The sequence below is a fragment of the Rhipicephalus sanguineus genome, chromosome 1 (genome assembly GCF_013339695.2).
Source record: "Rhipicephalus sanguineus isolate Rsan-2018 chromosome 1, BIME_Rsan_1.4, whole genome shotgun sequence".
NCBI classification, from domain to species: Eukaryota; Metazoa; Arthropoda; class Arachnida; order Ixodida; family Ixodidae; genus Rhipicephalus; species Rhipicephalus sanguineus.
Genome location: NC_051176.1, coordinates 340,015,091 through 340,042,721, shown reverse-complemented (window position 1 = coordinate 340,042,721; position 27,631 = coordinate 340,015,091). Strand labels below are relative to the sequence as shown.

The 27,631-nt window shown below is 45.4% G+C and overlaps 1 long non-coding RNA gene across 1 annotated transcript; it reads right to left on the bottom strand.

The window, feature by feature from the left end:
* Positions 1-968: 968 nt before the first annotated feature.
* On the bottom strand, positions 969-27,348 carry LOC119388958 (uncharacterized). Its single transcript, XR_005182927.2, has 3 exons — positions 27,241-27,348; positions 20,449-20,536; positions 969-1,047 (listed from the first exon to the last, which is right to left on the bottom strand). It is a non-coding gene; the product is annotated as an uncharacterized LOC119388958 (long non-coding RNA).
* Positions 27,349-27,631: the final 283 nt, after the last annotated feature.

Genomic DNA, 27,631 nt, shown 5'->3' with positions numbered 1-27,631 from the left:
GGTGGTCTTATTTTTTACGTTTTTGTGAATGTGGCCCATGCCACTCGGCCTACGCGAGTTGGAAGCCGTGACGTCATGACACCCTCATTCGACAGCAAGCCGGCCGGCTGGCGTCTTTCAAAGCGCGCACGCCGCCACACAGCTGCACAGTATGCATTCATGTCGTGGTCCCTCTACCAGCGATTAATTCACCTGTGATGATGCACACCATTACAAGTTGCCAACAAATATAACTTCTTACGTATACGAGCCTCCTATGCTAAGCGACGAAGAGCAGGAGGCCGCGGACCAATCAGGCAGTCCGGGCCAGCAACGTGGTCTAACGTGCAGCGGAAGCAGTAGATAAGTTAATGTTACAACGGATGCGTGGTTTCATCAGCTTCGTTGAGACAAAAATGCAGTTAATTTATACGGATGAATCGAGGCCTCGTAGTGCGTCGCTTTGTGTTTCCTATGCGGTCGGCCGCTGCGTAGTTCGTTTTTGCGAGAACGAATGCGTGGAATTTTTCAGCCGTTTCATAGCTCTGTCATATCCACGCTGGCACAAGACATTTGCAGGTTGAATTTATCGAAACCGGTTGGCTTCGTCAAGATGGACAGCACGGAATATTCAAAAAGAAACCTCGTTTGCGCGCATAAAGGCTAGATGGCGGCACCATCCCATACTGTTCTTTTTTTTTTTTCAGACGCAGCTAAGTGTAGCACCGAAGTGTTCCGAGCTAGCAAAGGAAGCCCATTTTTAAATGTGTCCAGGCTTGGCGTGATAGCTGAGCAGCGCGTATACATACAAAGCCTACGCCGCTTGCCATCTCTAGGAAACGTATGCGATGGTGTGTCGTGGCCGATGATGCTGTTATGACAGCCTCCAGCGCAGCAGTAGCTGGTCATTTCCTTCCGCCGCGACGAACGCTTCAAAACCGAGGACCGACCACGGCATGATTCGTACCTGGCTTCTCCTTGGATGTCCCCTGATCCTTTGTGCGGCTCAATGCGATGTCACAGAAAGTCGCTGTCAAAACAGTTATGACGAACAAAGCAAGAATAACTCTGAAAAAAACAAAAAAATAAGTGTCAAACAACAGTATGCAGTACCAAATTTTTTTTAGAATGTATCTCCTAATAACGGGGACGACGCACAGCTCATCCACATGAAGATAAGACTTTTTGCTGACGACTGTATACTCTACAAAGAAATTACTTGTGCAATCCACCACATAACTCCAAATAATGCGCTGTCTCTTGAGAGTAACAAGAAAACATCATGATGACGAGGAGTTACCTTACACCACAAACGATGTTACAGTAGACACACAGCACAAGTACACTCTAATCACCGTAACGTTTACGACTACATAAAACAGCAAGGAACTTATAATTTATAAGTTACGTGGCTGTTACAACAATTTTATCTTTGTGTTTTCTTCATTTCCCTCTCACATAGAGGTTACACTGACAGTAGCATGCCATTTCAAAGGCTAAAGCACCGCGATGTCCATTGTAACCATTAGATCGTATCTTTTCAAAGCGCGGTGATTCAGCCGTCAGGTGGCCTATAGACTATGGATTGGAAGTTCATTGATCATTCTGTCACATCGCGATCTGGATTGTGCGATTATAGACAAAGACAGTTTGCGATACAGTAAGGTCCTGATCGCTCACTGGCGTCGCGAAGTGCCATAATGAATATAAAGGCTTGCGCAAAGCCTTCTTCAAGGCTGGCTTTAGCAACTGAACAGGGGATAATGTGTACACAGAACGGGTCTTGCCAGAAGAAAAGCGAATCATAGAAGCAGCGATTTTACATTGCGGGATACTGTGGCAAGCGATGGTGGGGTATGAGTTAAAACTGCAGTTCAATAAAGTGAGCCCGCTTCCGAAACACGTAATTTAGGAAGTGGCATAAAATCCGCACAGGCATGGGCAGACGCACAAGAACGAAATACTGTCTAATGTTGGTTAAATGGCTAAATGTTTGTGATAAACAACTTCTTAAGTTGCTCTTACATATATTTTGCTTTTAAAATTCATTTGCCCCCGTGAAGTTTCGCTAATAGTGGAGAAGAGGATACATCAGATTGCAAATGGCGACACGATATAGTACTGCGAGCACACGACAACCGACAAAATGAAACTAGCGATGCGATCAAACAACCATTCCGTGGCGCGAGAAAAATATTTTGCAAGACTCGTGATACAATATATCCAAATTTCCTTGTTGTCTTCTCTATTTTATTTTCAGCGTTAAAATTAAGTGGCTGTAAAAAAATCGGCAGATCCCACGTACCGTGGGAATCGATATTATGCGAAGCATGCGCAGGAAGGTGACTGTGTCGCAATTTTTCACATTGAGCGAAACGTTACAGAATGACGCTAGAAAAATGTGCAAATGGTATACGCACACACATATTTTGAAGAATCTCACAGGTGTTATATAACCAGCTGTTTACAGTTGCTTAACGATGCCAACAGCAACATAGGTGTTACCGACAGCAGACGCAGTAAGTTGATATGTAGTGCTTATATTATTCAATACTGGATAGCGCCAATTCGAATAGGACAATGACGGAACACAGATGCACAGGACAGGCGCTACTCGCAACTAAGTTTTATTCAGAAAAATTTCTTTAGATATATACATAGCCGAGTGGCACGAGCAGGCGCACTGCACGTACGTTACAGTCACAGTTGCAGTTGTTACAGTTGCGTTATAGTTGCCATGCTTATACTTGTCCGTTATGACGGAGAACGCACGCACGTTTCACGAACCCGTGTGCATGTGTGGAAGGGGTTCTTGGCAGTTATTGAATAAGGTCATCATCACCGTGATCAGGAAGCACCAGCAGCTGGACAGGACTTCTTATCAGGGGCGTAGCCACGTTAGGGCACACCTGGGCCCGTGCCCCCCCCCCCCCGAAATTTTTTTTGCCATAGCATACAGAGCAGAAAATGACACTCGACCACATCTGCCTGCTCGTCCCCACTACAGATCAAGGAGGTCCCCCCCCCCCCCGAAAAAAATTTCTGCCTACGCCCCTGCTTCTTATCGAATCCGTTAGTGATCGCGGCTACGAACGGTCTAAGTTTAGTTAAATGCGAGGTATAGTAGAGATGGTGGAAACCGCGGATGGCCCTTAAGAAGAAATGATCTATGATGCCTCCTGTCCTGGAAGTGGCATCGAGGTCTTGTGATGCCCTGTCCACATCCAAGCCGTCTTTCATGCCGTCTAAGAACCAGGCTTTGTTGGGTTTTGATAAATCAATGCTGAAGTCACCGGTAATCATGAGGCACATGGTCCTCTAGGTAGAGTTATTACAGGAAGAATTGACCCCGGTTTTCGCGTAATTCACGTGGTCGACGTTGCGGACCACGTGGACGAGTGGATGGTAGCCCAGCGTCTTCCACTGGTGTTGTTTTCAGCTCCCTAACTTTCCTTGCGTCAGCCGCTGTGGTGTAGTGGTTACAGTGCTCGGCTGCTGACCCGAATGTCGCGGGTTCGATCCCGGCTGCGGCAGTCGTATTTGGATGGAGGCGAAATGCTAGAGGCCCATCTGCTGTGTCATGTAAGTGCACGTTAAAGAATACCAGAAGGTCAAAATTTCCGGAGCCCCTCACTACGGCGTCTCTCATGATCATATCGTGGTTTTGGGACGTCGAACCCCAACAATTACTATTATTATCACTTGCTTTCCGTGTGAATATGTATGTTCGCGGTCACTGCGTTGACTGAGACTCTGTTATCACCTGTGGCACATACCCGCATAACATGAACTCCGGTATGCGGGTATGTGCCACACGTGACTGAGAGAAAGCGTTTCGTGACGTACTCGACAGGTATTTTGCGTAATTCATGTCATGACCAGTGAATCGTGTTCGTCATGCATTCATCCTATGCTGTGCGAAGATCGGTATATTACAACCTATGGAGACGATCGCGAGGGCGTCCAGACGTAGGCGGCTAGATAAATAGATAGATAGATACGTAGATAGAAACGCCCAAAGTACCTGAGGTTCGCTAAGAAATGCTTCGCATTTAATACAGCAAACGTCAGGTCACAACATAGCACCAAACACGCCTAACCCTTATCCGTTTGCCAACACAGGAGAAAAAGATGCCGCTAAGTTGACAAAATAGCGTGCGACAGCCGCTCCAGTGATGGCGCATGGAGAGATATGGGAGCTCGCGGTGAGTCACAAATGTGGCGCCCTCCAGGTGCCGCTTCAATTTCGTCGAACCTAGTCGAACCAGGGACGGCGTCTTCTCTCCTAGGCGTTGCACAGCTTGAGGTGTACGCCGGGAAGAGTATTCAAATGTGAGGCGGTTGGTGCGGTGGTGGAAGTCGTGCTTGTGCTGCTCTTCGTTCCATCGACTTAACCAGGTTTTACGCTCCGCGATTTGGTGACGTGCCTGGTCTAATCATGTTCTGTGAGTGGCGTGTAACTGGTGAACAGTAAGCAAGGACACTCGTAAACGTACGCGATTCGCCACAAATCAACCACGAGGCATTGCAACGTGGACGTTCAGTGCGCTGCGCGGCCGTTGCAACGAGCTGCATTGCTGATTCTTCGCTTGCCTGAGACTGGCAATTGTCGAACGTGTTGCAGCAGTTGTTACGTTGGCCAAAGACAGTAGTAAATGTGATATACAGGTAAGCAACATTCTCTGTTCAGTACGTTATTTGCTTGCGTATATCGCGTGTTTACCTGAATTCATGCTCAAGTTTACGCTATTGTGCGAGATGGGTCGTGTCAGAAAAATAAATCACGTCATGATTTTGTGCAATGCATTGTTATCTGCAGTATTTGCTCTGCGTTTGACTTTACAATATGGGTGTTTGGGCGTATATATTATCAAACATCCGACTAACATCATTTGTTATCATACCCGTTTATGTGAGAAGCGATGAAGGAAAGAAGTTTAACATTTTTTGCTGTCGCCGTCTTGGTACCTTCAACACGCTCGATGAAGTCTGCAATCATGGTGTGAAATACTGTAGGCGGCATAAACAAAGTGCCCCAGATCAGCGTTGCCCAGACGAGCTTTGAGTGCGCAGTAACTCGCTCCTGTCCATGGCAGTCTGGGCTGTTTATCACGTCTTGGTCGCAGGTATATATCTCGTGGCGTCTACACGTAAAGTGTCGGCTAATTCAACTTCTCGCCATACTTCAATCTCAGCTGCGGTAGCTTAAAGTGCACAGGTGAGGGTTTAAGACGGTAATGCGAGATTGTTGGTTGTGATCACTGGCATTCATTTCCGCAGCGCAAAAAAAAAATTGAATAAATTAAAAAAAAGAGCCCCTCGTAGTGTGATGTCGCGATTGCGCGCCTGTCCAACGTGTTTTTGTATGTTCCCTTGCAGTGAAGTCAGTTGATCGTCTAGCGCCCGGCCTTTGTACGTGTCTTCTTTTGTGTCTGTGTCGTTTTTTTCTGTTTTTTTTTTGCGCTACCGAAATGAATACCTGTGAGGGTTTAAGTACAGGAAAGACCATGAAATGGCGTACAGCATGTTTCCGTGTGTGCACAGCACGCTTCCTGCGCCGACCACAGTAAAAATTTAATACACACACACACACACACACACACACACACACACACACACACACACACACACACACACACACACACACACACACACACACAAATGGACGTTTATGACGTGAAGAAAGGAAATGTTAAATTCAGTGGTTTGGCTTGGCACGTTTGAGGGGGATAAGCAATCGACTGGAGGAAATGACGTGTTCGCGCTTGAGAAAAATGACTGTCACGACATCTTTGCCTTGAGTCACTCAAGACCACTCCGCGCACTCTCAACACGAGCGATGGCAATCTACCTTCAGTATATGCGTGCTGCCCGCGTGATATATTCATGCGTATTTAAAGCGAACTTCTCGTACACACGTTTTCATTTCACTTGTGAACAAGGCTCCTTGTGTGTGTGTGTGTGTGTGTGTGTGTGTGTGTGTGTGTGTGTGTGTGTGTGTGTGTGTGTGTGTGTGTGTGTGTGTGTGTGTGTGTGTGTGTGTGTGTGTGTGTGTGTGTGTGTGTGTGTGTGTGTGTGTGTGTGTGTGTGTGTGTGTTTGTGTGTGTGTGTGTGTGTGTGTGTGTGTGTGTGTGTGTGTGTGTGTGTGTGTGTGTGTGTGTGTGTGTGTGTGTGTGTTAAATCTTTGCTTTGGTCGGCGTTTTCTACCTCGGGTTTTCTACCTTCACCATGTATCATCCCATCCAGACAGCCTTCTGTCAAACTTTAAACTTCTGTGTTGATCTACAGTTTAAACCCTACCACAAATATACGCCGTAGTCATGTTCGTTCCATAGTTGTACTCATACGGATCACAATGTACCGCATTCGAAATTCAGATTACCTGAATTCATGCTTATTCTTACGCTACTGTAAGAGGTGAGTTATGCCAGAAAAATAAATTATGTCATGTTTTTACGCAATGCATTGTTATCAGCAGTATTTTCTCTGCGTCGCTATCAAAACGGCGCAGCTGAGAATTATACGTTCCGCAATAAGCGACACGCTGTGGCTTAACGATTTTTCGGATGGCATGAATGCCAGCAATCGTGCAAAGCAGGAGTCCAAAGGGGGACATGGTCGGCGTGGTTGGTATATCTCTCGATGTTCTTAGTTCTTTACAGATAAGAATCTGTTCTCTGGTAATAAGATAACTTTTTTTTGTTCTTGTTCTGTTCTAGGGTGAAAGCAACGTGTCATTGTGGTTTGAAAAGATGAATCGGCATACATGTGATGTAACTGTCAAAGCCGGAATGTTTATAGGTACGTAGACAGCACAAATAAATTTTTTTGCCATATTCAGTGCTTTGCGTTGAAACTGTTTACAGCATACATCACGCCGAAGGCATGCTGTGAGGATCTACTATCAGACAGCTTGGAAACTTGCAGACGCCGATATTCCTTAAACTCGGTGCAGCCGAGGTTACAAACTGCCAAGTGGAATATGCCCCTACAGGAAAACAACTAGGTACGAACATATTCAAGCTCCACGTGAAATGCTCAATATGGTCACTGAAAAATGTTAATTGTAACATTTCTGTTTCTGGTCACCTGGTGTCGTCTTTCTGCTTGTAAACCGTCACTTACATTATTGTATTGCTGACTTTTGTGCTAAACAGAAGTAAATTACATGTGGTATTGACGTTCGTTTTCAATTCAGAATTTTTGTTTTCCGATAAACGTATTGCACAGGATACTAGATTTTGGGAGCGCTTATGTATTAGTCAAGTGCAATGCAATGTGAGACACATACTTAACACCCCCCCCCCCCCAAAAGAAAAGGGGGGGAAGGGGGAGGTTAGTATGTGTCGCACATTGCATGTTATCAGCATTTGTGTGCAGTGTGGCAGTAACCGTTGCGATAGTGTAACATAATGTTTCTCTTCTTTTAGGATCCACTGTCCAGCAAGGAGATTGCGGAACCAGCAACTGACAGATTGACTGAAGAAACATGATGCCTGCAGCAAGATAGGGTTTGACTGCAGATCCTGACCACCTGCTTCTGCAAATTTGTACTAACCACAGGTGAAAGCAAGAAGAAATGCTGTGAATACCGGCGGCGTTCTATCAGCTAGACAAGTTCCTGAATCAATGTTCTTAATGGTAATCAAGTTTATGTGTATTAATGACTATCACGCTAATTTTGACGTCTTCTCCTTACAAGGTGTCAATGCAATAAAAGATGAATTCTTTCTCAAGGGTGCATGTTTTTTTTTTCAGACAATTCCTTATGCACAGCAGTTTTGTACAATGCTTGATTTGGTTCTCTTTTTGGAAGTTTTCTTTAGCGTAACCTTTCATTTAGGTACACAGTCTTGTACGCCTTCACAAGTCGTGTTCTACAGCGCATGCTCAGGAAAATCGAACATTGCCCCGGTAATGAAAAAACTGTTATAACTATCAGTTTTGTGTTTTGCACCCACGCAAAAAAAAGTAAAAAAAAAACTTATAGTTTTAGACGGCAATTACGTGTGATATTGTGGGCAGAGCTTTCCGTTTTTGAAACTATGGCACAGTTACCTGTTCAACCATTAAAACGCATAATATCCCCTGAACAAAATAAAGAAAGCGCATTTGGGTTTCAGCAGAGGAGAAAGCCGGAGGAGTTGCTCGTGTATTGTTATACATAGCGCACGTATGGGTTAGTGGTTTCAGTGAGTTAGTAGCATTACAGAATGGCAGACATTCTACGCACAACCCGAGTGACAAAAGTAAAGGACTGACAATCCCCCTCTTTTAGGGGCGAAGCTCCTTAAGGCGGCACCCGTTCGTCCCTCGTAGTCGTAGTCGTAGTGCGTAACCAGTCTTACGCTTTGACCTCCAAGGTGGTACCGGTGGGAGATTTTTCCTGTGCGTGGTTGAACAATAAAAAATTCGCAGCGTTAGCTAAAAGCCGACTTCTTCTGTCTCTCATTCCCATTAGCAGCCATTCTTTACCTCCAAGGTAGTGCCTGGTGAGATTTCTCCTGTGCGTGATTAAACAATAAAAATTTTCTTCAAAACGCCGTTGATTGACGAAATAAACCAACGAAAGACGCCAGATGTTTTGTAAAAGCAAAACGAAAGAACGCCAGATGTTTCTAAAGCAAAACGAAAAGACGCCAGCTGCTTAACGAAAGACGCAAGATGTTTTCTAAAGCAATGGTTTTCTAAACAATGAAAATTCACAGCGTACATGTAAAATTAAAGTGAGCTGCAAGTCGTCATAACTCATCGAACCTTTAGTATAAACGCGCCCGATCTCACGTCGGTGATGATGTACTGGGCAGAATTCACGGAAGATTCACGGTTTGCCGATGAACCTCCGCAGCTTCGCCCACTCATCATCATTCACTCCGTGGATATGCTGTGAATTTTTTGTTTTTTCGCTTCCCTCTGGGTTTCATCGTCCTGTTTATGCGCATAGTGCCAGCAGTTATGGTAAGCCGCACACGTGAGTATACTCGAGAAGCACGAGTCTGATCACCTATTATTTGCAGGGGGCTCCACTCAGTATAACAGCTCTACCCGTGTTTCACCAACCCAGGTGTCGCCTAACAAAGGGTATGTGCATTTTAGATGCGAAGCAGCTTTTGCTCGGGGCTGTGTCCGTCCTTCCATTGGCGTGGCGACCGTCCGCTCGGGAATCATGTGTGCTGGCACGCGCTAGCGCGTTCGCGCCTATGTATGGGGCTGGGTAAGGCGCTGAGGCCTCTCCCCCTTTGAACCATGCGTGCTGGCACGCGCTAGCGTGTTGGGGCCTGTGTAAGGCGCTGGGTAAGACGCTGTGGCCTCTCCCCCTTACACTCTCAGCAATCATGTGATGGCGTCGGGGAACTAGATTCTGCAGACGCGCGATGAACCAACGCGTTGTATCCTAGTCAGAACGCGCTGGCACGCGCTAGCGCGTTCAGGCCTTTGTAAGGGACTGAGTAAGACGCCGTGGCCTCTCTCCCTTGCACTCTCTCAGCAATCACGCAACTTAAGTCGACCCATGCGCTGCTTCGCATCCCCACATAGTTCCCTTTCTTATTTATTATTATTTTTTTATTTCGTAATACCCTCCGGGCCAAAGGCATTATGGAGGGGGGTGAAACATGATTTTCTTTACTCATATAATGTTAGCTAAAATATAAACGTTGTGTACAAAGAGAGCAGGTAAGTTGGTGTGTTCGTTATACAATGATAGCTAGTGCAGAACGAAACAAGTGATGATCGGTCATGATGGCCACAGATCCGGGAAGGCGGTTCCAGTCTACAGATGTTCTGGGGATAAATGAATCACTGCATGTTTTGGTTAGACATGACATAACACCGACTTTATTAGAATGATCAATTCTAGTTGATACGTAAGAAGGCGGAAGAATAAATGAGCCGCGAAGAGTTGGAATATAATGATAAATTTTGTGAAACAGACAGAGGCGGAAAAGCGTTCGACGAGAGGCAAGAGACAGCAGTTCTAGTGAATTCTTCATGGCAGTAATGCTTAGTGGGAGATGGTGTAATTTTTTTTAAATGCAAAGCATTTCTTAGTCAACCCCATGCACTTTGAGCGTTTCTATCTATCTATCTATCTATCTATCTATCTATCTATCTATCTATCTATCTATCTATCTATCTATCTATCTATCTATCTATCTATCTATCTATCTATCTATCTATCTATCTATCTAATTTTATAAACATGCAATGAGCATTATATATGTACTCCTATGATACATGCGTCATGTCAGGTTAACGTATGTTCCAGTGTTGCCTCGGCTTTTATAGCAGTCTAATAAACATTACATTTGTATTCCTATGATTCAGCAACCTTATTCAAACATTGCTCGACCCCGGAGGATTACGCTAACGAAAGTTACGTATAATATTCACATCATGGCACCGTAAAATGCACTTCGTTTCGATAATACTGGCGTATGTGCTCTAAAGCGAGTGCTGGCATTACGTCAGACCATAAGTTACCCTTTAAACTCCAGTGTTGTGAACGTGCCTGGTAAGCCCACGACCTGCACACAACTACTTCACTTACAAAAACACGTAGATCCACCTCGTAACGCTTGGCTCAAAGCCAAAAAAAAGTTGCAGCATAGAACTACTTGTTGACTGCTCTGCATCAAACCGATTACCACAAGGCCTGGGATCTGCCGAATTTTTTCTTTTAATCTTTTTTCTGCGACACATTCTGGACCAGTCGCTACGCGCATGATCGGCCCAGCCAAGTGTCGCCTAGAAACGGAAGTGTGGCTCTTCCTTTAGTGCTTCTTTCTGTGCACGCCTAATCTTTCATACTTCTTTATGTGCCTTTATTATGCAGCGTACAAATATGTACACAGAGTTATGAGAACTTTCACGGGGGATGTCATATGGCCTGCCCTTTCCTGAATGCAAAGCTGGAGCTTTGGAATAATTTTGGTACATGTCTGCTTAGAGCACGACAGTTGCGGTGTCCGTGGCAAGAGATGCTCGTTTTCCTCATCGCAAGAAAAAACGCCAAACAATGTCATTTGGAGTTGGCGTAGAGCTTGCATGCATCATAACGTCGCACCTTGAACCACAAGCATCGTGTCATACAAATGTGGTCTGCCCCTAAAATGATAATTAAAGAGAGCAGGTGATTGACAGATATTCTTAATTATGTGTTGTGCCATTTATGTCAGACAAGTATCTGCTCTTTATCCAATCACGTAGATGTTTAGGCTTTACAAATTGCATCTCTCGAAAAACAGCGTTCCGGCTCTTGATATGCGCTGTTGGTATTGTATTTCTGCGCACGCATACATTTACAATTAAAATTACTGCGTGATTTTCTGATATCATTCAGCATTTGTATATAATCTGCATATACGTACCAGCCAGCCACGTTTTACGCGGTGATTTCAGACATTTCCTAGGGTTTTGCGAGAAGTACGTAAAACTGACTTAACACTGCGATAGCGAGCGGCCCCTTTTGATTTTTGGTATGCTTCACGGCATAACGTTCTGGCATTGCGGCGGAGCTCACTTATGTTTCCCCTTCAGTATGAGATGGCTCTACTAGTAAACCTTTTTGTTGCAGTTTTTTATGACGTATGCACGCCAGCATACTTCTTCTGTTTCCATATTTGAAAAGCAAGCATGGCTAGAAATAGGTTGAATGTGGCTGCTCACCGCACAACTTTGGATGAGCTGTTGAGATCGAATTGGCGTATCACTTTGACCATTCTTTGCCAAAGAGAAATAAAAGGTGGCTGTTTCACGCTGCACATTGTGTTAATTTATCACCCCCCCCCCGTTTCTCTCACTGAAATGGGTCCCTCTTCCCTTCACTTCCATCGGGCAACACGGGTCCGTTGAAACATCCATGGCCGAGAACCACTGATCTAGGAAATCCTCTCGCCTGACGAACAGTCGTGCCGTGACGGTGAGGCGACGGAGCGTTTGACGGCTGTGTGAATGATGCCTTACATGCCATTCTACTCGGCGTGCCTAGTAAGCCCACGATATGTACACATCAATTTACACGAGGACGGCGATACAGCTCGTAACGCTTGGCTCAAAGGAAAAATTCGCAGATCCCAGGCCTTGTGGGAATCGGTTTCATGCGAAGCAGTCAGCAAGTAGTTCTGTGCTGTATCTTTTTTTTTTTTTGCTTTGAGCCAAGCGTTACGAGGTGGATCGACGTGTTTTTGTAAGTGTAGTAGTTGTGTGCACATCGTGGGCTTACCAGGCGCATTAAGAACACTGGCGTTTAAAGGGTAACTTATGGTCTGACGTAACGTCAGCACTCACGTTAGAGCACATACGCCAGTATTATCGAAACGTAGTGCACTTTACGGTAAGGTGATGTGAACATCATACGTAACTTTCATTAGCGTAATCGGGCACAGCAATGCTTGAATATAGGTTGCTGAATCATAGGAATACAAATGTAACGTTTATTAGACTGCAGTAAAATCCGAGCCAACACTGGAACCACAGACGTTAACCTGACATGACGCATGTATCGTAGGAGTGCATATGTAATGTTCATTGCATAGTTATAAATTTAGATAGCCAACACTGCAACGACAATGGACGTTGCACCGACATTACGCCTGCATAGGGTGTTTTTCCAAAGCAGTTTCTAGACCTGGCACGGCTCTGTGGTAGAATAGCTGACTGCCACGCAGAATGCTTGGGTTGGATTCCTGTTGGGATCCTAAATTTTATTCTTTGGATTCGTCAGGTCAGCGCTGCCGATGTCGGTTTTTTTTAACGATCTCGCATTTAAATTACCAATGTCTGTTCTCGACTTCTTGGGTATATTATAAACTGTCACTAACCTGTGGCGCATACCCGTATACCGCGGCCCGTCGTAAACGCGTATATGCCACACGTGTCTGGAGAAACGGGCTTGACGACGTACGGGACAGGATTTTCAAGTCACTCATGTCATGACCAGACAGTTATATTCGGCAAATCCTCTTACTCTCCCATGCCAACTTTGGTCTACACCAAGTTAAGGAGGCGATCACGAGACCTAGGTGACTCGATACGTAGATAGAAACGCTCAAAGTGAACTGGGTTCGCTAAGAAATGCTTTGAAAAATCCCGCATGGACTCGCTGGCTACTTCGCATGTTAGTGATTCCCACAATGCGTGGGATGTGCCGCATTTTTTTAAGACGATAGTCTTTCTCGGGATACTTTGACGCAGAAATTTTGGTCTGTCTGTCTGTCTGTCTGTCTGTCTGTCTGTCTGTCTGTCTGTCTGTCTGTCTGTCTGTCTGTCTGTCTGTCTGTCTGTCTGTCTGTCACACGATTCAGCCACCCGCCCAAAGTTTAAGCACTTGCTGAACGCCCAACCGTCTTGATCTGGTAGCTGCGTTCATACTTGTGAACATTGACGATCAAAAAGCAAATATTACACATATCTAAGGCTCGATATCAATACGTAAGTATTAGGTGGTGTGTTCCTTTACTAGAAAATACATAGATACGTAATTCTAAGGGCCCTAGTGTTTCTTAGGCTGCGCTGAAAATGCGACGCTGTGCACGAAAAAGCCCTCTGCCAACGATATGGTCCTGCCACCTGGCAGTGGCCCTGGGTTCTGCACAAGCTCATGTTTCGCGACGCCACTGCCAGATGGCGTCCATATCTCACGCAGCACCTCCTCTGTTTTATCACTGCCAGCTAGATGCGGCCGATTCAACATAGATGAGGCGCTGTTTGAGGCAAGGCAAAACATAAATGGCCGCTTGATGAAATAATTCGGTAAAATGAAATCTGATCAAAGAAACCTCCATTGCATTTATCATGCCAGGACGGAAATGGTAGGAGAACAGCATCACGGGTGGCGCGGATGAGACCAGAACTCATGTAGTACGTCCGGCAGAAGACTATCGTCTTTCGACGACATTTGCAGCGAAGCACGCAGATACGTTGCCAATTTTTTTCTCTTGCGATCTACATGACTGTGGAGAACTACGATGCCAGAATTGAAAATATGCACTTCGCGGTATGTGTGTTATAAATTTTCAAGTATGCAAATTAAGTCAGAATTTAGGTCCTTGTGGAAACATTTACCCACAATCGCAATGCTGTGCAGGCTTTGACGAATCTGCTAAAGTTAAAAGGGCGCGAAATTTGGAAGGAAATGATGTATGCATATTTGGATACTTTGCATAGTTACTGAGCTGAGAACACGGTTCGTCAACTTGGCAAAAAATGCGCGGGAAGTTTAGGCTTATCCTGCGGCCACAAATCCAAAGCTGCGTTTGGATCAGATGCGTCACGGGGTGCAGTCACGTGCCGGTCCATGTATCGTACTCTGCTCCCACTCGCGCGCAGGATTCACCACGACAGAGAGCGTTCTATCACGTGCGCTAACGACCTCGTGTCATCCCTCCCTGTGTTTCTTCCAGGGCGCCCATCCAACACCACATGGGAATAAGATAAGGCCCACAAACATTCAGATGGGAGGGGCGACGATGCACCAAGAGTCGTGACGTCGCTGGGCAGAACACAGCTGAAGACAAGCGGATCAGTTTGCGTTGGATGTGTACATATGTTCTGAGCAAGACACCGTGACTGAGTGCTTTGGTCCCACCGTTGAATCCTGAATAAGTTGTTAACAATTTGCCAGCAAGAACGTTTCAAGATGTCTGGATGCTGCTCCGCGCCTAACTGCAGATCCAACTACCCTAGTGAGCCGATATGCCCTGTGGTCAGGTTTCCTCAGATCCTTCGCAGAGGGACGCAAGGACGAAAGCCGTCTCAAGAGAGAACTTTGTGCCAACAAAAAAACACTGGTACGTAATTTGCTGTATGGAGATATGTCGCGCATGTATTTTTGGCCGTGGATTTGATGTTTATTCCATCGGCCGTCTGTTTACACGATCGCCGCAATTTCTTAAAGCGAATCGCGACGACCAGGAAGTTTGCCTCCGAGTTTCATCTATGCGGAGAGGAAAGGGTGATGATAATCACCCCGAAACGTTTGCCATTTTTTGCACAAAGCTGCTAATCGATGTATACATAAAATTCCCAAAAATCAATGGCGACATAACCCATATATGCCCAAACTAAGGAAAAATGACAAAACAAATATTTTTTTCACAAAACGTGTACTTATACCCTCAAAAGAAAGCACAAGTTCTTTATTTACTGCCAGGTAAACGCAACACTGTTTTTCAAGCCGTGCTATAAATATAGGACACTGGGCATTAGGGGTGCTATGTGCGGGTGTGGTAAGCCTTGAAACATTTCACGTGCACACGGACATTGCACTTCTTCCTCCCCATGACGTCCTTCATACAAAGCACGCGTTTGCCCGGAGAAAGCGGTCGGCATTTCACGTGCACTCCTTCCTCTCCATGGCGTCTTTCACACAAAGCACGCGTTTGCCTGGAGAAAGCGGTCGGCACGTGGCAGCATGAAAAGCAAGCAATGTCTAGGCTTGCACACGTTGAGAATGAGGCCTGCTTGATGTGCTGTAGCTGGCGCTAGTCATTAGCTAAAGAAATAGCAATGTTAGAGTGCATCAAAGAAGCGTCCTATATGTCGGACACTGGGCATATATGGGTTAACACGGTTTTATATATTTGCATGACTGCACAGTTTTTTGAAAAATGCTTTTACTGCAGTTTCGCGTAGTTATACAAGAGCACACTTTCTCCCATGGATAGTGTGAAGCCTACCAGTTTTTTGAGGTTGTCTAGCGTAGGGCTAGCGTAAATTGCAAAAACATAACAAGAACAAAAAAAGGGGCGTAATTTTAGCCAACGGAGGGCTGCCACGCAGCATGTTACCTTAAAATGCTTTGTTTTAGACATGACTCAGTTTTTCCAGAAAATATTTGCAAAATTACTGAGCGAACCAGTTGCGAAAAAGCATTTCCTCCCACTTCAACCATTCGAAATCTTGGCTGACGCCAGTTCCTTGCGTCATTTTTTATTTGCCCTCTTCCACCTTTCTGTGACCCCTGTATTTTTCCTGGATATTAGTCAACTCGTCTCACTGATAATTTTGTTGTTCCTCTTTGTTTTCTGTCACTATATAACAGCGGGGCGATTTTCTTTTGAGGTATGTCAGAAGCCCCGGAAGTGTGATCGAGAGAGAGAGAGAGGGGTGAAAAAAGGAAGGCCGGGAGGTTAACCAGATATTAGCATCTGGTTTGCTACCCAGCACTGGGGAGGGGGGAAATAGGGGCAAGAAAGAGGGTGTAGAGAGAGAGGGGGAGAGAGAAAAAAGAAACGCACATACACACACGCAGGATGCACACGCAGTGTCCATTAAGCTGAAAGGGGTAAAGCCTGGCGCCATACCAGGCATTTCACCAGACTGCCCTGCGTACACCCCTCGTCGGGAGACAGCTGCACGTGAGGGCCCGAAGGGAAAGTGGTCGCCGAGAAGCTGAGGAACTCGAAAAGGCACTTCAACTGCCTGTGCAAGATCACAAAGAGCATGAAGAGCTTTACAAGCGTGAAGGCCGTGTGCTACAGGAAAAAAATTCGGTGCTTGATTATCCGTCAGTGTTATCCCCAACAGCAAGCATGGTTGAAAAGCATGCAGCCGAAATACGGCAGTGTACGTGTTTTCAATTTTCCTTCAATGGGGTCTGAAGTAAACATTCAGTGCTCTCTAGACCTTGTACTTTTACACGCGCTTCCTTTTCTTGAAATCGCCGCCAACAGAATAATTGCAAGCAGCACATTAGCTCAATTCATACAGCAAACGATTTCCTACAGGTATAAGCAGACTGGCCCGAGGCTGCAAACTGTGACGATTTTTTTTCCAGCTTAGCTGCGCGTATAACTGTAGACGTGACAGTTTGGTTAGTTTCTACGCGTAGCACGAACTTGCTCTGCGAGAATCATTTGTGCGTGACGCTAGTGTGATAAAATGTGCACCAGTAAAATGAACCTCGGTATACCTGTGTCTAGCAAGGGCTGTTCTACAGAATGCGAAAGTGGGAAGGACAAATGTATACTCGAAACTGTTTGTTGACAATGCAGTTTTTACCACTCGTGATTAGAGTATACTTTCTTTGCCTGCTGTATGCCTTTCCGTCCCGAGTTTTTTGCAGGGTAGAACAAAATTTTTTAATGAATATTTCTACTTAAGAGGCTATTGAAATGCATGCAAAAAAATATAGGAGACGCTAAGTACAGCAGTTTACACGGGAGAACCATGTCCAGTATACTGGATTCATTTGTTTCAAATATGGGTACACACACTCTGCTTTCTTTCATGAAAGAATGATGCTTTTGGTCCTGTTAGAAAGTTAATTGTCTTAGAAAACACAACAGTTTGTTTTGACCCGAGAAAAAGAAAAAAAAATTGTTTCTTTCTTGCTGGGCTCATGCAAAAAAAAAAAAAAAATGAGGAGCGTGCGCGCGTATCGTCCACAAGCCAACCTCCTCCGACGCCGCTCCCTCCTCGTGCAATTCCCAGCATACTCCTGTTTTCATTTTTTCCTACTGGGCTTCGAGACGTGACGCTCCCTCCTAGCTTTCTTCCCCTCCATATTTAGCACGATGCGCGCCAATTGGATCCTAGTGTCCCGTGTACTGGACATTCTCGCACTGCGAGCAAACTGCTGATTACAGAGGCTACCTTTTCACGGAATTGCTGCAAGAGAACATAAGTGAGCTCGTATGGTTTAAGTTATTTGAATTGCGCGAAGATAACTCCTCAAATAATTTCGCGTACTTCAGCCCACCGAGCGCGCGAGCTTTCTCGTGGACGGCGCCATTAATCTGAGGCGCTTTCATAAGAAAATGCGGCTGAGGGAGGACCTACATTAAAAAGAAAATTGGCCGCGTATCTGTGTGCTTCGCTGAAAATGTCGTCGAAAGGCGATAGTCTTCTGCCGGCCCTACTACATGAGTCCTCCTCCTTCTCTATGTTGATTCGCCGCATCTGGTTCGTAGCGTCGCATTTTCAGCGCAGCCCCAAAACACTAGCAGTTTCAGCGCAGCCTAACTAGCCTAACAAATACCACGGTGTTTAGAATTGCGTATCTATATATTTTTTACTATAGGAACACACCACCTAACACTTACGTATTGACGTTGCGCTCAGATATGCGTAATATTTGCTTTTTGATCGATAATGTTCACAAGTACGAACCCCTCTACCAGTTCAACATGGCTTGGCTTTCCTTTCCATCTTTCCTTCCCTTTCCCCCTCCCCTTAGTGTAGGGTAGCAAACCAGATGCTACAATTCTGGTTAACCTCCCTGCCTTTCTCTCCTTCCATTATCTCTCTCTCTCTCCCTCTCTCTCTGGACGTTCAGCAAGTGGTTAAACTTTGGCCGGGTGGTTAAATCGGGTGACAGACAGACAGACAAAAAGCGGCAGGAAGAAGTTCCAGCCTTGAAGAAGACAAGTCCACTTGTCGAAACGTCGGCTCGAGCACCAACCCCCTGTTTACGGATTTTTTCAAGACAGAAAGACAGACCAAAGTTTCTGCGTTTATGTTCTCCAAGAAAGACCATCGTCTTTAATATATTGCTCGCATCTTAGAGAATCTTCAAAAGTTCTTTCGGTTCCGATTTTTTGGCTCTGCTTGCTTTTCTTCACCGCTTTTTTTATGTCCGATACAGTGGTCGCGGGGTTGGTAAGGAATATGCTGCTTTGCTCTTTCTTTCTTTCTTTCTTTCTTTCTTTCTTTCTTTCTTCTTTCTTTCTTTCTTTCTTTCTTTCTTTCTTTCTTTCTTTCTTTCTTTCTTCTTTCAGTCCACGACTAAAGTGACTAAGTAGCACACAGCCTGCTTTCCTAGCCTCAATCAAACATCGCAAGGACAATAAGAGTGGCGATGTTAGGATACATATAAAAACAATGTCTCTGGACAATTAATCCAGGAAAAGTGTAAGAAAGAGTTGGTTTTTATGATGGCGTTGACTGCGGGGAACCGGCGGGTTCCAGTTATTTTTTGCGCCATTTATACATGCCTTGCTTTGGAACCGAAGCATAGACGCTGGTTGATCTTATTCTAAGGACAGCGTTAATTTTCCGAAGCCATAGTAACCGCGACGCGCAAAGGGACACCCTGCAAGCGCGACGAACCTACGCGCGTCGAAGCCGACTTGCCGGGCCATCTCACTAGCGTGACGTCACACCGGCGTGCGGAGGCCTTGGGCTCGTCGGGACGAGAAAAGAAAGGAAGTGCTTGAAGCGCGCAACAAACCCCGGTAACTTAGCTCGTTCTTGGCAAAATTTTGGCGGTGATCGATTTGCGAGGCAATAAACTCGGATACTGAGGTCATTTGATGATTACTTGGCAAAGTGGTTCATGACCCCTTTAAAATATAAACAGGCGCGAAACGCTATTGCGGACCCGCCACAGTGGTCTAGCGGTTACTGTGCTCGACTGCTGACTTTCCAGGTCGCGGGATCTGAGCATGGCCGTGGCGGCTGCATTTCTACGGCGGCGAAATGCTTGATGCGCGTGTAACATTTAGATGCACGTTAAAGAACACCAGATGGTCGAAATTTCCGGAACCCTCCACTACGGCGTCCCTCATAATAATATTGAGATTTTGGGACGTAAAACCCAAACACATTGTTACTAAAAACTCTTTCGCCTGCCTGCAAAAAGAAGCGCCGCAGTGGCTGCCCTTGAGTTTTATGTTTCACGGAGTAAGAAAAGGTTCATATTGGAGTTTTCTTGCGCACAGCTCGAAAGAAACAGATAAGCTCTAAGCACCACACGTAAAGGTAAGGCGATCCGCTCACGCAAAAGTGAGATGACTCGCCACTTTTACGAAAAGATACGACCGCGACGCGCCTTCGTGCAAATTTCGTTACTTCCTTGTCACGGCAAATTCCGGTCTGACGTAATAGAACAGTTTAACCAAGCAATTTAACGAGACATAATATGACTGAAGCAGAGAACAGCGACCGAAAGCGCCAGCGGATTAAGAAGGGGATGTCTTCGTTGGTCAGCGGCTACTCTTGACATGCTGCGCCATCTGTTCGATAGTGGCACAACTATTGAGGAGTGATGCAGACAGCCACCAGACTGCACGACACGCGCGGCACAGGTGCCCGAGTGATGCACTGCGAAACGGCGTCTTCAATTACTCATAAAGTTTTCAGACAGCGTGCAGTGGTTTAACTAGCGCTAATAATAATAATTGTTGTGGTTTTACGTCCCGAATATCACTGTGAGGGACGCAGCAGTAGAGGGCTCCGAAAATTTCGACCACATGGAGTTCTTTAACATACACCTAAATCTAAGTGCACGGACCTCTAGCAATTCGCCTCCATCGAAATGCGGCCGCCGCAATTTAAGCCCGCGACCTTCGGGTCAGCATTCGAGCATAACCGTGGCGGTTTATTTTACCGGCGCTGTCCTTATGCTTGGTGCAGAAATGAAACGTGTATCTTTGAACTAATTCGGAATATGTACGGTATCACATGAGAGGTGTGTGCTTGGTCTAATATAGTTTAACGAAGGAACAATGATATCGACACGGTACTTACATTGACGCAATTTGCGAGTTGTTCAACGTCGCAACCTCTCGAACTTCACAGCTGAGTAGAGTGGTACTAAGGAGAAACTTTGCAGACACTATAAAGAAGAAACGGCGGTATTAATAATGACAAGCGACCCTTCTGAGAGCAGCATATGCATTTGCCTCTATTCTATATCAACAACTGGAAAGTTTGCATATTTTGTCAAGTTTCATCCTGCCGATATGACCCCGTAATACACTGCACCAATTAGTTCGTCATGGCCGAAGGGGAAGCAGTGCGTTAGCGTTCCGTATTTATCCCTCTTTAACAATGAGCCTTTCGCGACAACTGTGTAAACAATATTATAAAAGAATTTCTTCGTGAGGCAGAGATACTATCTATCTATCTATCTATCTATCTATCTATCTATCTATCTATCTATCTATCTATCTATCTATCTATCTATCTATCTATCTATCTATCTATCTATCTATCTATCTATCTATCTATCTATCTAGCTAGCTAGCTAACAAGCCACCTACGTCTTCGCGTTCTCTGGTCGCCTCGGTGACTTAGTATATATGAAAATTGGCAGATATCAATGTACGTAGAACATGAATGTGAAATCATGACGTCAATATTATTAGGGCGGATGTTTGGGCTGGTTGGTGAAACATGGTTACCAATGGAGGGTGAAGCGCAAAACGGACGAACAGGACGAGGGCTGACAAACGACAGACGTTCAGCGAACCCTGTACCTCGGACAACCCTGTGTCTCGGCAAACCAATGTTTGCCGAGGACAAAAAGTGCTCTCCACCGTGATCGCTATGCATGGTACATCGTGCTTCTGGTTGCGCATTCGTTGACAAATCTGACAGGTGCATTTCAGAAGGGTTGGATGCGCTTCAGCGACACAAACTTGCGTGCAAGGAACCCCCAGTAAAGAGGGTCGTGAGCTATTTGAAAGGCGATGGCTTATGTGAAGTGCCTCCTGAAAAGGAGGGTGGCTTTGCTGTACTCCCGTATCACTTGTTCTTTGAAAACGCCAATGGGTCCCCGTCAGCTCTGCCTTCCATGATTGTGCCAATTTAAAACTTAGCAAAGTTAGATCCAAGGCAAAAGAAATGTGCAGGGGAGGCACCTTGCAAACGTTGCACAACGCATCGGGAAAAGCAAAAAGCTTGGTCTCTAAATCTTCTTTTCCGCTAAAACACATAAGATGGACATGCCGTTTTGTCTCTGAAATGGATTCGTGGCAGAAGATGCTAGCTCTGTACCTACAGGACAAGCTACAACTGCGAAGTGTCGATGACCCGTTTTTGGGGAAGAACTCCTTCGAGGTTATTGATTTTTCAAAAGCCAACGGGCATCGCGAAATAATAGCGTCCTCAATAGACATAAAAGACTTATACTATTGTCTTCCACGCAAAGAATTGCTTGAGTGCGTCATGGAAAATACTGAGAATTTCGGGTAGTTGGAATTTCAGCAGAAAACCGGCGTCAGCGCGTCGTCTTTTCTTTCTCTTCCTTTATATCTTACTTCGACCTATGAAGAGTGAAACCAGCGTGTTCTTTTGCAAAACAAAGGTGTATCTATTGGTTCCTGCATCGCGTCCCTATTGAGTGGTCTTTTTCTGGCCAATATAGATAGATTAGCGCTGCGTCCACGTCGTTTGTTTGTGTTCCTGTCCCTTCAGTGCGCTATAGGTGTTAAGACGGATTACCAACATGCCCAAGCTCACGCTCTTTCTAGATAAGGTTCTTTCTGAGAATTTTGCCGAGACGGGTGTAGTTAAAATTTCCAGATATGTCGACGACTTTCTAGTTGTTCTCGATGGTGTGTCCGCCGCCCTCAACACTCTCGCCTCCTTTGAAACTTGCCTTTCGACCCTTTGTCTGACTCACTAGATGCCAAACAGAACTCTCTCCGGTTTCTTGACCTTAAACTGTTTTTTTTTTTCACTGATCACGCGTGTTGGCGGTGCGATCCTCGCGCACACAAGCCTCGGCCAATAATAATAATATCTGGGGTTTAACGTCCCAAAACCACGATATGATTATGAGAGGCCGTAGTGGAGGGCTCCGGAAATTTCGAGCCACCTGGGGTTCTTTAACGTGCACCTAAATCTAAGTAACACGGGCCTCAAACATATTTCGGCTCCATCGAAAATGCAGCTACCGCGGCCGGGACTCGATCCCGCGACCCTTCGGGGCCAGCACTCGAGCGCCATAACCACTAGACCAGCGTGGCGGGCGCAAGCGCGTCTGGTTACCTTACAGATCCTGCCACCAGTAAAGTGGTTAGAAGCACTCGTGTGCTTCTCGAACGCCCAGACAAGTCATGTCACTACGCCATCGAAATTAGCTTCAAAGCTCAAGTGTCCCACCTTACAGGTCGTGGGGCTGCCCAGAGACGCTACTGGTCTCTTTTGATGACTCGCAAAGCGAGGAAGGGCAAACGTCAGGTCAGCAGTTGTTGGTTGGCGAAGAAAACGTAGAAAGGCGTGACAAGGTCGCGGTGTTCCTTTCAAGCATCAATTGGCCCAAGTTGTCCACCGAATAAAGAAAATTGGGCAGTATGCGGGCGTTCGTGTCGTGTTTCGGCACCCGCACATAGCTGGCATTGCCTCAAAAAGGAGTAGTCCCGTCGTGAAGCCGCAGCAGGGGTGCACGAGTAAGGCACGGAAGCCGTTTATGTGGATTGCGTGCGGCGGCGTCGTCTATAGGATTCCTCTTTCTTGTGGCGCCGCTATGTTGGTCAGAAAGGCAGGTGCCTCAATGACCGCCTTCGGGGGCACGCCAGCAACGTTAGAAACAAAAAAAGATGGTTTTTTCAGCAATCCAATTGTAGTACGTGCGGCTGCCAGCCAGAAATTTCAGGAGACCTCCGTTGTCATGCAGCACCGGGACGACCACACCCTCGTGATCGTGGAAACTGCGCAGATGAACCGGGATGAGGTCCTTGCGTGAGCAAGCCATCTGTGACCTTCAGCACAAAAGAAATGTCTTTGGAAGGCACTGGTCGGCGCATGAGGTGGCCACCATGATCATGCCACCATGTCTAATCTCGCCGTTTCCTTCAACTTCGTTGTAATTTGTCTCTGTCTGTCATTTCACATCTCAACCTTAGTTTCATTTTTTTATCTTGATAAACGTGTCACCGGTCAGTCTTTCATCATGTATATTTTCCTTGCGTGTTTCCGCAATGAACCTCAGTTGAACAAGCGCCGGTTGTTGTCAGCCCCTCGTCCACTTCGTCCGTTTTGCGCTTCACCCCCCCCCCCCCCCCATTGGTAATCAATATTATGTCACGCCTGTAATGTATGCCGTGATATACATTACAGCAGAGGTCTCAAATCACCTCAGTTAGCGGGGCTGAAGTCATGAAATTGAGCCTGCCGATGGGTCGATACGGTGAAGAAGGTAAAAGCGGGAAGTAAAGCGGGGTGGGGGTTCTTGAACGAAATGTCAGCTAGCGTTTGCCCCTTGAAAGCAGGAATTTCCTATTTAACTCATACATGGGTCATTTCTGAAGGGGATACACGTCAGGATTCAAGAAGCACATTATTATTATTATTATTATTATTATTATTATTATTATTATTATTATTATTATTATTATTATTCGTATTGTTGTTGTTGTTGTTGTTGTTGTTGTTGTTGTTGTTATTATATTATTATTATTATTATGATTATTATTATTATTATTATTATTATTATTATTATTATTATTATTATTATTATTACTTGATTTGCATACACAAGGACACAGAGGGAGAGAACTGCCCATAGCGAAGCGCAACGCCTGCTTCGGGGAGGAGGGAAAAGATGAGCGGAAAGGAAGTTAGGAGGAGATAATGATAGGAAGTAATGAAAAAGAAAGTGACGAAGACTTGGACAAAATTTAGTAAAAACACGAAAACCAAAAAAGTCTACACCGGAGGAGGGAAAAGACAGCCGTGAAAGGAAATTAGGATGAGAGAAAGGTAGGAAAGTAATGAAAAATAAACGATGAAGACTTGGACAAAAATAAGTAAAAACCCGAAAAAAACAAAAAAGTCTATAAACGGAGGAGAGAATAGATAGGGAAAGGAAGAGGAGGAGATAAGATAGGAAAGTGATGAAAAATAATCATGGAGGCTTGGACAAAATTAAGGAAAAAGACGAAAAATAAAGTCTATCAACGGAGGAGGAAGAGATAAGAGAAGGAAGATAGGAGGAGAGAAAAATAGGAACGTAATGAAAAGAAATGACCGAAGACTTGGACAAATATTAGTGAAAAACACGAAAAACAAAAAAGAATCTATAAACGGAGGAGGGAAGAAATATGGGAGAGGAAGAAGGAGGAGACAAGATAGGGCAGTAATGAAAAAGAAATGACGAATACTTAAGACAAAAAATAAGTACAACACAACGAAAAACCCCAAAAAACAACGTCTCTTAAACGGGTGGAGAGATCCGTTCGGTCCAGTAAAAGTCAGCAGAGCTCGACGGACCGGGTTCGCGGTCGAGGAAGCACAGCTCTCGAAAGAGGTTAGTCGTCTATGGTCACCAATGGTCGCGCAACTTAAATCGAGGAATTTATGATTCTTGATCCACAAAAGCCCGCTGCGTATGCAAATGCGGGACCAGGGTAATATAAGATGCATACGATCTCCAGAAGGACTGTAAAATCCTGTAAACCTGTAGTGCATGGACGCCAATTGAAGTGATAACTATTTTTGTTCCACGGTTATGTTTGAACGCATGGTTAACCGGATGGGTGCTTGCGGGCAATACCATCTGTGGTAGCTGATTAACATACTTATTGAGAAATAAAAGTATGGACGAAGACGTCATGTGTGGGTCGGGCCGCTAGCGAAAGGTCCGCGGGCCGCGTCTTTGAGACACCTGGTGTATTGGTCCCAAGACTCCAAGAATGTCTATCCAACGAGTTGGGACGATCCCCTTTGATGCTGGATGACGCCGCACCGTTGAGGTCAATGCTATACTCGTGAGACTTCTGAAGGAGAGAAATATACAACGTTACGTGATGTGATGTATTTTAGTTCCGATCCCCCGTTCGGTTAAAAGAAAGAGAGAAACGGCGGCGCGCCGCAATTATTGCGCGGCCGGCGGCGACGTCGTATTTACTCTTTGGACTAGGGCGGCGGCGCAGAGTGGCGAGAGCAAGATAGGCGGCAGGCGGCGGCGGTTGCGGAGTAGTGGCGGCGTACAGGTCTAACTACGAATAGACACGTCTTGCATGAATGACATCATATGTCGTGGGTTTCATTATTTCCATGTCATGTGTTTGAGAGCTTGACATTTTATTTAACATGGAAATCATTAGAGGGGCGCAGCGCCTGTATATAATGTATATGATTACAAGAAACACTTTCGAAACCCACAAATTTGTTAAAGTGCCCTACCGATTATTATCAGGAGAAAGACAAAATACATCTCTAAATATAGATTTCTCTGCAGTCGTTCCTTTAGGTGGGAACATGCACGACAATAATGAATGACACGACGTCAATGGAATGTACCGTGTCTATTCGCATGCAAGAAACACGGCTGTAGGCTCATCGTTGACCAGCCTGGTCGCAAAGATCTGGCTGTTGTTCTGGTGGCTAACGTGAGCTATCTTTGTTCACTGGTAATCTAGGGCTGTCTAAAACCCTAAAAGCCTTGCTGAGTGCTTCGCGTGATGCGTGAAACCTTTCTTCCTCCGGTTGCTAGATAGAAAGAAAACAAATGCGCTCACAGACCACGTTCAACTTGCAAAATAAGGTTCGGAATACCTACGTGTTCCTTGTTCAACAGAAGGGGGCAAGAAGCCGCACATTACGTATTTATAAGTCAACATTTGCCGCAACGAGCAGCGAATCGACCAATGACATTTTTCTTTTCTCACGCCAAGTTTATCAGGAGTCGTCTGTATCAAAAGAAATCCCGGAAAAGTGGAACAGATGGTGTTTCCTATGGTGATTATCGGGAGCGTATGCCAGTCTATGCGATGATCGTAAGTCTCAATGTGGTTTGTGATTATGTTAGACTGATGTTTTTGTACACCCTACTGGTGCTCTTTTAATCTCTAGCTTGTACGAATTACTGTTTGCAGATGCATGTACCTGATAATAATGTGCGGGCCAGGGCTTTCCTGAATATTATCAGATAGAAGTTCGAAACATGCCCCGTCCTTCATGTCCATGTATTTTTGCCACGATTTTGCTACAAAATAGAACTCACTGTTTAGTGATTTTTTTTTTTCATTTTTATTGTAACGACAACATGAACAAAGTCAGTTTCGTAGCAAGGCGAAGCAATCAAGTTAAAACATGTTGAGTAGTTTTAGCGCGATACAAACGAATGTCATAGCAACAAATCGGCTAGCAATTTTTTAAGATGTGATCTCGTGTAACTCTGCGAAACTCTGGCCTAAGGCAATATGGCCGCTCCAGGCAATTTTCGTGCTCTCTGTCGCTGGATGACTGTCGAGGTCTGGAACGCTTGTGACTGAGCCGGCCTTCGCGCTTCAACTCTGCTTGAGCCCCACTTGTATGCAGCCTCCGTAAGCTTTCGCTCACACATAGAACATACGCCATGCGGGGCTTGTTATCGATTTGGACTTTATACGGGACATGACGGTGACGACTGTGGCAAAAATGCGCCTCCAGTGTCAATACAGGTGCTATCTCGATCATAACATTTGCTCATATTCCCAATGCCCCAAACTTTTCAAAAGAAAAGTTGATGGTCGAACGCCGAGGTTGCGACCGTTGATAGAAAATCAGCCATGCGACTTCTATCAAGCAGCAGATTACCATGATACGCACCTGCCTGGAGCATCCTGGCGATCTCGGGCGGTGAACATTGATCCGGTACACAAATGCCCATTCGGAGCCTGGTTGCGTACAGTCCCCAAGACACATCGAGCGTCTCCTGATTGCCTGTAAAGAAAATATACATATATTTTTCTTTAACTATAGTTTAAAGCCACGCGCGGTCGCACGTACAGAGCGAGCGCGCACAAAAGCAAGTCTGCCTAACAAAGGGCAAAATATTTAACCGACTATTGGCCGCACAGATTGCTGTGTTACGTGACAAGGAGAAGGTAGATAACTCTGCAGTTACTTTATGTGGTCTTGCATGCGTATTCCAATTTATTCCCGATACATTTATTAATCCTTATACTGTTCCAATAATGTTTATTGACACCATCCCACG